The 6,426-nt window shown below is 40.8% G+C and overlaps 1 pseudogene; it reads right to left on the bottom strand.

Moving 5' to 3' along the window:
- LOC109470352 overlaps positions 1-6,426 on the bottom strand; it is a 22,877-nt pseudogene that overhangs the window by 8,441 nt on the left and 8,010 nt on the right.

Genomic DNA, 6,426 nt, shown 5'->3' with positions numbered 1-6,426 from the left:
ACACCTCATTGTCAGGCGTCTTGCCGTATTTAAGCACTGTTGTCATCTCGTCCACATCTTCAGTCACACAGACAAAGTACGACTGGTACAGGGTGGCCGAACCCAGACCGCCGGCGTCGTCATTCAGCTGGGTGGTTTGTAGCCGGAATGCCTACAGGTGTGTATAGAACTTACCGTTAATCCCATTACATATTGCCACGCGCAGTGGTACTTTAATTAGTAATACTTTATGCTAGCGCTATTTAAACCGAATGTATCGGAAAATATATATAGAATACAACACGGGGTATTCCGTATCGCCCGAGGTATCGGCCCGACCGCGGGTCGGATCCGACTTGCGGGAGGGCCGGGACCGAGGGCGATGCGGAATACACCGTGTTGTATTTTATTTATATCATATCCACCCAAGAAAACGTGCCTTTCAATGCAAGATGAGCCAAAAGTTGGTTCCACTGAACCCTAAACTGCAACAACATCAATTCCAACGTCCGGATTCTGTATTAGAATTTTCGAAAGGGGCACACGCGGTTAGGGCGAAACGCGTTCGAATCGTTTTATGGAAGCCAGGGAAGCGTTCGATAACGGGTTCCGGACCGGGCCGTACGGTCGAAACCCGTTATCGAACGTTATCGCGGCCCGGGTATGATATAAATTCCTGATATAAGTTAGGAAAGTGTCTGCACCAGATACAACACTTTAAGTAGTCCTCGGAATAGCTTCATGCTGATAGCTCAAACTACTGACATCTCCGTTACTTTTCGAGTCCCATGGACTTATGAATATCTAATGCTCAGACTGATGCACATATCTCAGGTTTTAGAACATTAAGAAAAATCCCCGACCTTCGAGCAAAACTCCATGTTAGTGAATGCTACTCAAGAAGAAGAATATATTATAAAGAAAGGCAAAATTCTACTCTAATCATGATTGTGTATGTTTAGGAAACCTCGACGGGTTAAGGTACCACACGCGATAATTCAGAAAACTATGGCTAAGCTTTTTGACCTTATACAGTGCCACTCCCTCAGGTGAGATCTGTACATATATCCAGGTCTCGTGGTTCTGCGGGATGCTGGCAAACACAACAAAGATGTCGCCCTCTGATGCTGCAGTGAAGTGGATACACTTTCCTCCATCGGTCGGATCAAAGCGATGCGCGTTGGTCCAATGGATGCTACACGGTACGTCTCCAACTGTGTCACTGCAGAAGAGCAACCAAAAATTCTACATTCATCATAGTATTATTATTTATCAACGTGTTAATTATATTACTTTAAATATTTCATTTCTAATTCAATGTGTATTTAAAAATGAGTTGTTCTTTGTGTGACAACCAAATCCTATATTGATAGTAATCGGTAGTGGGTTTACTTAGTAATACCTTTTCTGGCTTAAGTGGTTGAGTAGTTTTTTGTACTCAGCTCTGGCGATGTCACGACCTTTTACCCACTCTGGTAAGTCTGTCAGTAGTGTAGCTGAGGCTGTGAAGTCGTCATCCGTCACCGTGAAGACACCTGTTCCCTCATCATACGTCATGACAAGCCCCTGAACGCTGACCTGCAGAATCGTCAAGTCATGTAGAATTGCATTTGTAAAACTGTCATGAAAGCTCATCTACATGTGTTGGTAGTAATCATAGTAAAATGTTGAACTTTGTTCCGATACAAAGATTACACAGAGATCAAATTTTTGACGACCACTGTCGCCTTCATCAGGATAATGGGTGACCAATAACTTTAAAACATGATCTCGCGAGAGTTACGATATACAGACACGTGACCTTAATCACACGAGACTTTGCGGATACGTGACGTAATCAACAGGTCAAAAGTACCAGTTACCAGTTTTTATCGTCCACCGTCGCTGTGATGGCTGAGGTGCCCTGATGAAGGCGACAGTGGTCGTCAAAAATTTGATCTCTGTGTTATCTTTGTATCGGAACAAAGTTCAACATTTTACTAACATTTTAAAAACTGTTGTATGAAGGTTGAAGATTGTTAAAAAGAATGTTTAGGTGAAAAAATGAATACACAATGTTCTTTATGTTCTGATTTGTTTACCTTTTTCGCCTGGACGTCATTGCTTCCCCCGTTTTTGTAGCCATCATACAGATGTGGTACAGACCCTTTTCTTGTAGAGAACCACTTGTGACGATAGAACTTAAGTGTCAGCACGTCTTGAGCCTGAAGAATCCCTAAGACGTCGTACGGCATGTCAAACACGACCGTGAACTCCTTTCCCCCGGTCATGTCTTCCCATGTGGGCACGCCGGTGTTGTCTTCCTGAAGGAACGCCAACATGGCGGTTTCACAACCTGCCTCTCCAGCGGGCAGGAGGAAGTCTGAACTCAGGATACGTCCCTAAAGGTAAAACATGCTTAATTAATTAGTAATGTCTTTGTTTTAATATCTTAGATCATAACTGGACTGGAATTTCTATACTATGTGTATCGTTAAATGTAAAATAAAATAGTTGATAACAATAGAAAATGAGTTTAAGATTATTTGCAAAAAGGCAGAATGTTAAATTTATAAGTATCCTCCTTACCTCTTCTAGGTACACTGTAACAGCACGTTGAAGCGCCATCCTCCTCTTGGTCATGCTGTCCTCAAGGGCTTTACGGTTTTCAAAATTACAATAACGGATCTCAGTAACCGTTACAGGATCACTTCCATTTTTAGATCCCCTGTTGTCAACATCCGGTTTTGTTGTATTTTGCGTGTAATACTTTCGGCCAGTTCCCACTTCCGTCTTAAGATTCCTAAGATGGTAATCAATTATTAATCTTTTTTCTACTATGAATAAAGTTATAGCGTAAACTACTGTATATTACAAATCAAATAGATAAAACCCCATCAAGTACATTAAATGTGTGCATGCACTATCTACTTCGTGATTTAAAAACAATACTAAATGTACAATCTACTCCTCTATATCAATTAGATATCTAGTATTAGACATGTTGTCTAATTTTTCATCTCATTTTTATTTATTGCTCATCATTTTACAAATGTACAGCAGCAGGAGGAGCAGAAGCGCATCCCCCTGAATTAGGCACAATTTGTCACATTATTTGAAAAACAACGTTCACATTGAAGAATTATACATCTAAACTAACATATATACAAAAGGCACATATAAAAATTATATACAACAGATATGCACAAAGTTGCTTGGTCAGGCTATGCAAGGTCCAGTGTAGGTTCAAGGTAGGTTATTGTAGAGTCTAATGGTGTAGTGCAGGAACGACTGTTGCAGCCGTTTGGTTCTTGCATGGGGAACAGTGATGTTGTGACTGTTCCTCAGCGATCTTCCTGTGACAGACTGTCTCTGGGCAGGAACCAGGTCGTGCAGGGGGTGCTCAGGTTTCAGCATGGCCTTGCAAAGAGACACAGTAGCGACCTCTCTCCTCTCCTTCAGGGACGGTAGTGTCGGTACGGAACGTCTGCCGCCACGTGAAATGATCCGGAGGGTACACCTCTGAACCCTCTCCATGCTCGCTGCCTGCTCCTCACTACAACCGACCAACAGAACATGCCCATACTCCAGGACAGGGCGGATGAGACTCAGGTACCACGATGGTCAAATTTGGGCCCAAATATTCCAACCTTTTCATCGAACAGAATCATGTTCGATATGACGTCATTCGAATCGAATCATGTTCGATATGACGTCAATCGAACCGAACGTTCGTTCGATCCGGGGTTACCCGCGGTCATGTACAGTAAATCCGCGGCTTCAAGCCCGTTTTTACACGGTACCGCCTAACAGTAAAAAAAATCACATTTTCACAAATATAAACCAATTTCGGTACCGTATATCTATGCCCTGTTTTATAGTGGATATGTAACATGTAACGAAGCTACCGCCGTCATCGTGTGTGACCTTGAAGATCGTAATTGTTGTTTACGGGGATATAAGTTACCCCTGTACTTACTCACACGACCAGACATGCGTGCAAACATGGTATTTAAACCGCAAGAAAAACAAATTCAATTTACCTCAGAAACGTTTTAAATTGTAGGTAAGACAAAAATCTCGATCCGTGTCGGACGGATGTTTTAAAGATGGCGGCGTTCTGGAATTATCCGTCTTGAAAGTTGAAAAAGTGCATTTTTTGGCGAATTTTTCTATCTTACTAACACTTTAACTTTGAAATGAAGAAAACTGTCCGACTCAAATCTTAATTTTGTTATACTGTTCTCTAAAATGCAAAAATATGGAATTTTCTGAGAGATTTGGGGTCGGTTTAAATCAGTTGTTTGGTTATTGACGTCGATTGTTCTAAAATAAGCGTTCGACGCGTCGAGAGTGATTTCACCCACATTTAAGCATTGTAATAAAAACAACAACATTTGAGCTATATGCAGTGCGGATTTTATCACATTTGAACAAGAGAGTCCCCGTGAAACTGTTTATAACTGATGAAAAGAATGTTTACCGCTGAGACTGGCTCCACGGAAGCCGCGCGTGGAACCCCGGTAACCTGATACCCTTCCGTAGAATTGGAAACTTTACCCTAGAAATTGACCGCCGTGTACACCTGGACGAGATCTTGCAAACTCATGCCCTGTTTTGTCAGCAGACGGAGGTAGTGGAGCCTGCTCGAGGCCTTTGACACCATAGACTTCACATGTTCGCGCCAGGAGAGTTTGTTGTCAAAGATGAAGCGTAATGTGGTACTAGTAACCTGTCTATTTAGACCATTTTCTTTGATTACTTCTACATTTACTACAGGCAGGTTTAGTTGAAAAGTACTATATACATAATTGTATAGTCTTACCTCCTACCGAAGCAACCATAGTCCACATCTCCTGCAGGAAAGAGCGAGACGAGGGGGATGTTCAGTAGATCTGAGACCAGCCTCAACACGAAGGAGAAGGGTTTGGGGTAGTCATCAATGGACTCTAACCAGTCCTTCAGCTCTGTTGTTAGGGCTGTCGTGTACATCTCCGTGATGGCAGCGGCGATCTTCTGGTCTCCGCCTTGAACCACCAGAACCTCGTTACTGTACTCCTGGGATGACCTGAATGGAAGAGATAAAATATTGAGCTCAATCTGTGATTTTGTCAAGTAAAATTATAATGTTGACATAACCAAGTATTAGTTCTAAGCTGAAACAAAAGATTCCATTTCAGTAATGCAGACGTGCTTTCAATGAATAAAGAATATCTTTCAAAGTCTATATGCGCAAGTAAAAAGCGACTGAACATTAAAAACGAAGCAAGATCGTCCGGAAAAAATGATAATGAGGTTGCTATTGCAAAAATCCTAATAGATTATGCAATTTTTAAAGTACAGCAGGGTGTATTTGCAACTGATAATAATAAAGTTGTAAGCATGCCTATATTTAACCCTATCTAGACCGGGGGGGGGGTAAAAGTGCCCGCGCCAACTTTGATGCCACCTAGCGTCTGAACGGCGGACAAACTTGGTGACTTTTCCTAGAATATTGTTGGCAACAATTCTCTATCATTGGAATGAGATTCTATGATTTTGTGTTGCCATGGCAAAAGGTTTCTGACAGGCATTTTTAGCTAAATTAGTAATTTCGTTTCGACAATAGAATTTTATGGGTTTTATGTCAAGTTACACATGGTTTCTAATATTGATAACATCCTATATAATTTCAGGTAAATTTCATCATGAAAATGCATAATTTGTCCTAATTTGATGACGTCATTGGCCAAAATCCAAGATGGCGGACAATATCATTAGAATAGGTATGTACAGGTTATTTTTGCCCAAAATTTCATCAATACTTCCATTTCTTTAACCCTATCTAGACCGGAGGGGGGGAGAGGGGTCTAAACTAATCACCTCCATGGAGGTAGCTAAATGGAGGTAATTAGTGCAGACCTGCGGCTGATTTTTTGTACCTCCATGGAGGTAGCTCCATGGAGGTAATTAGTGCAGACCTGTGGCTGATTTTTTGTACCTCCATGGAGGTAGCTCCATGGAGGTAGCTCCATGGAGGTAATTAGTGCAGACCTGCGGCTGATTTTTTTGTACCTTAAGCTTCATGAAGCTACCTCCATGGAGGTAATTAGTGCAGACCTGCAGCTGATTTTTTGTACCTCCATGGAGGTAGCTCCATGGAGGTAGCTCCATTGAGGTAATTGGTGCAGACCAGATTTTTTAAATTTTTCTAAATTTTATAAAATTTTTTAATTTTGTTAAAATTATCGAAATTTTCAAAAATTTCAAAATTTTGAATTTTTGTGTAATTTTTTATATTGCTTTTGAAATTTTGAAATTTTTCTCCAGCTCCATGTAGGTAATTAGTGCAGATCTGTGGCAATTTTTCTACCTTCGTGGAGCTACCTAGGTTAGAAATTTTTAACATTTTCAATTTTTTAGAATGTTCCAATTTTCAAAAATTTTCAAATTTTTTGAAAATTTCAAAATCATCGAAATTTTCAAAAA

This window comes from Branchiostoma belcheri, unplaced genomic scaffold (genome assembly GCF_001625305.1).
Source record: "Branchiostoma belcheri isolate BF01 breed outbred unplaced genomic scaffold, Haploidv18h27 scaffold220, whole genome shotgun sequence".
Lineage (NCBI taxonomy): Eukaryota > Metazoa > Chordata > Leptocardii > Amphioxiformes > Branchiostomatidae > Branchiostoma > Branchiostoma belcheri.
This window is presented reverse-complemented; position numbering and strand designations above follow the sequence as displayed.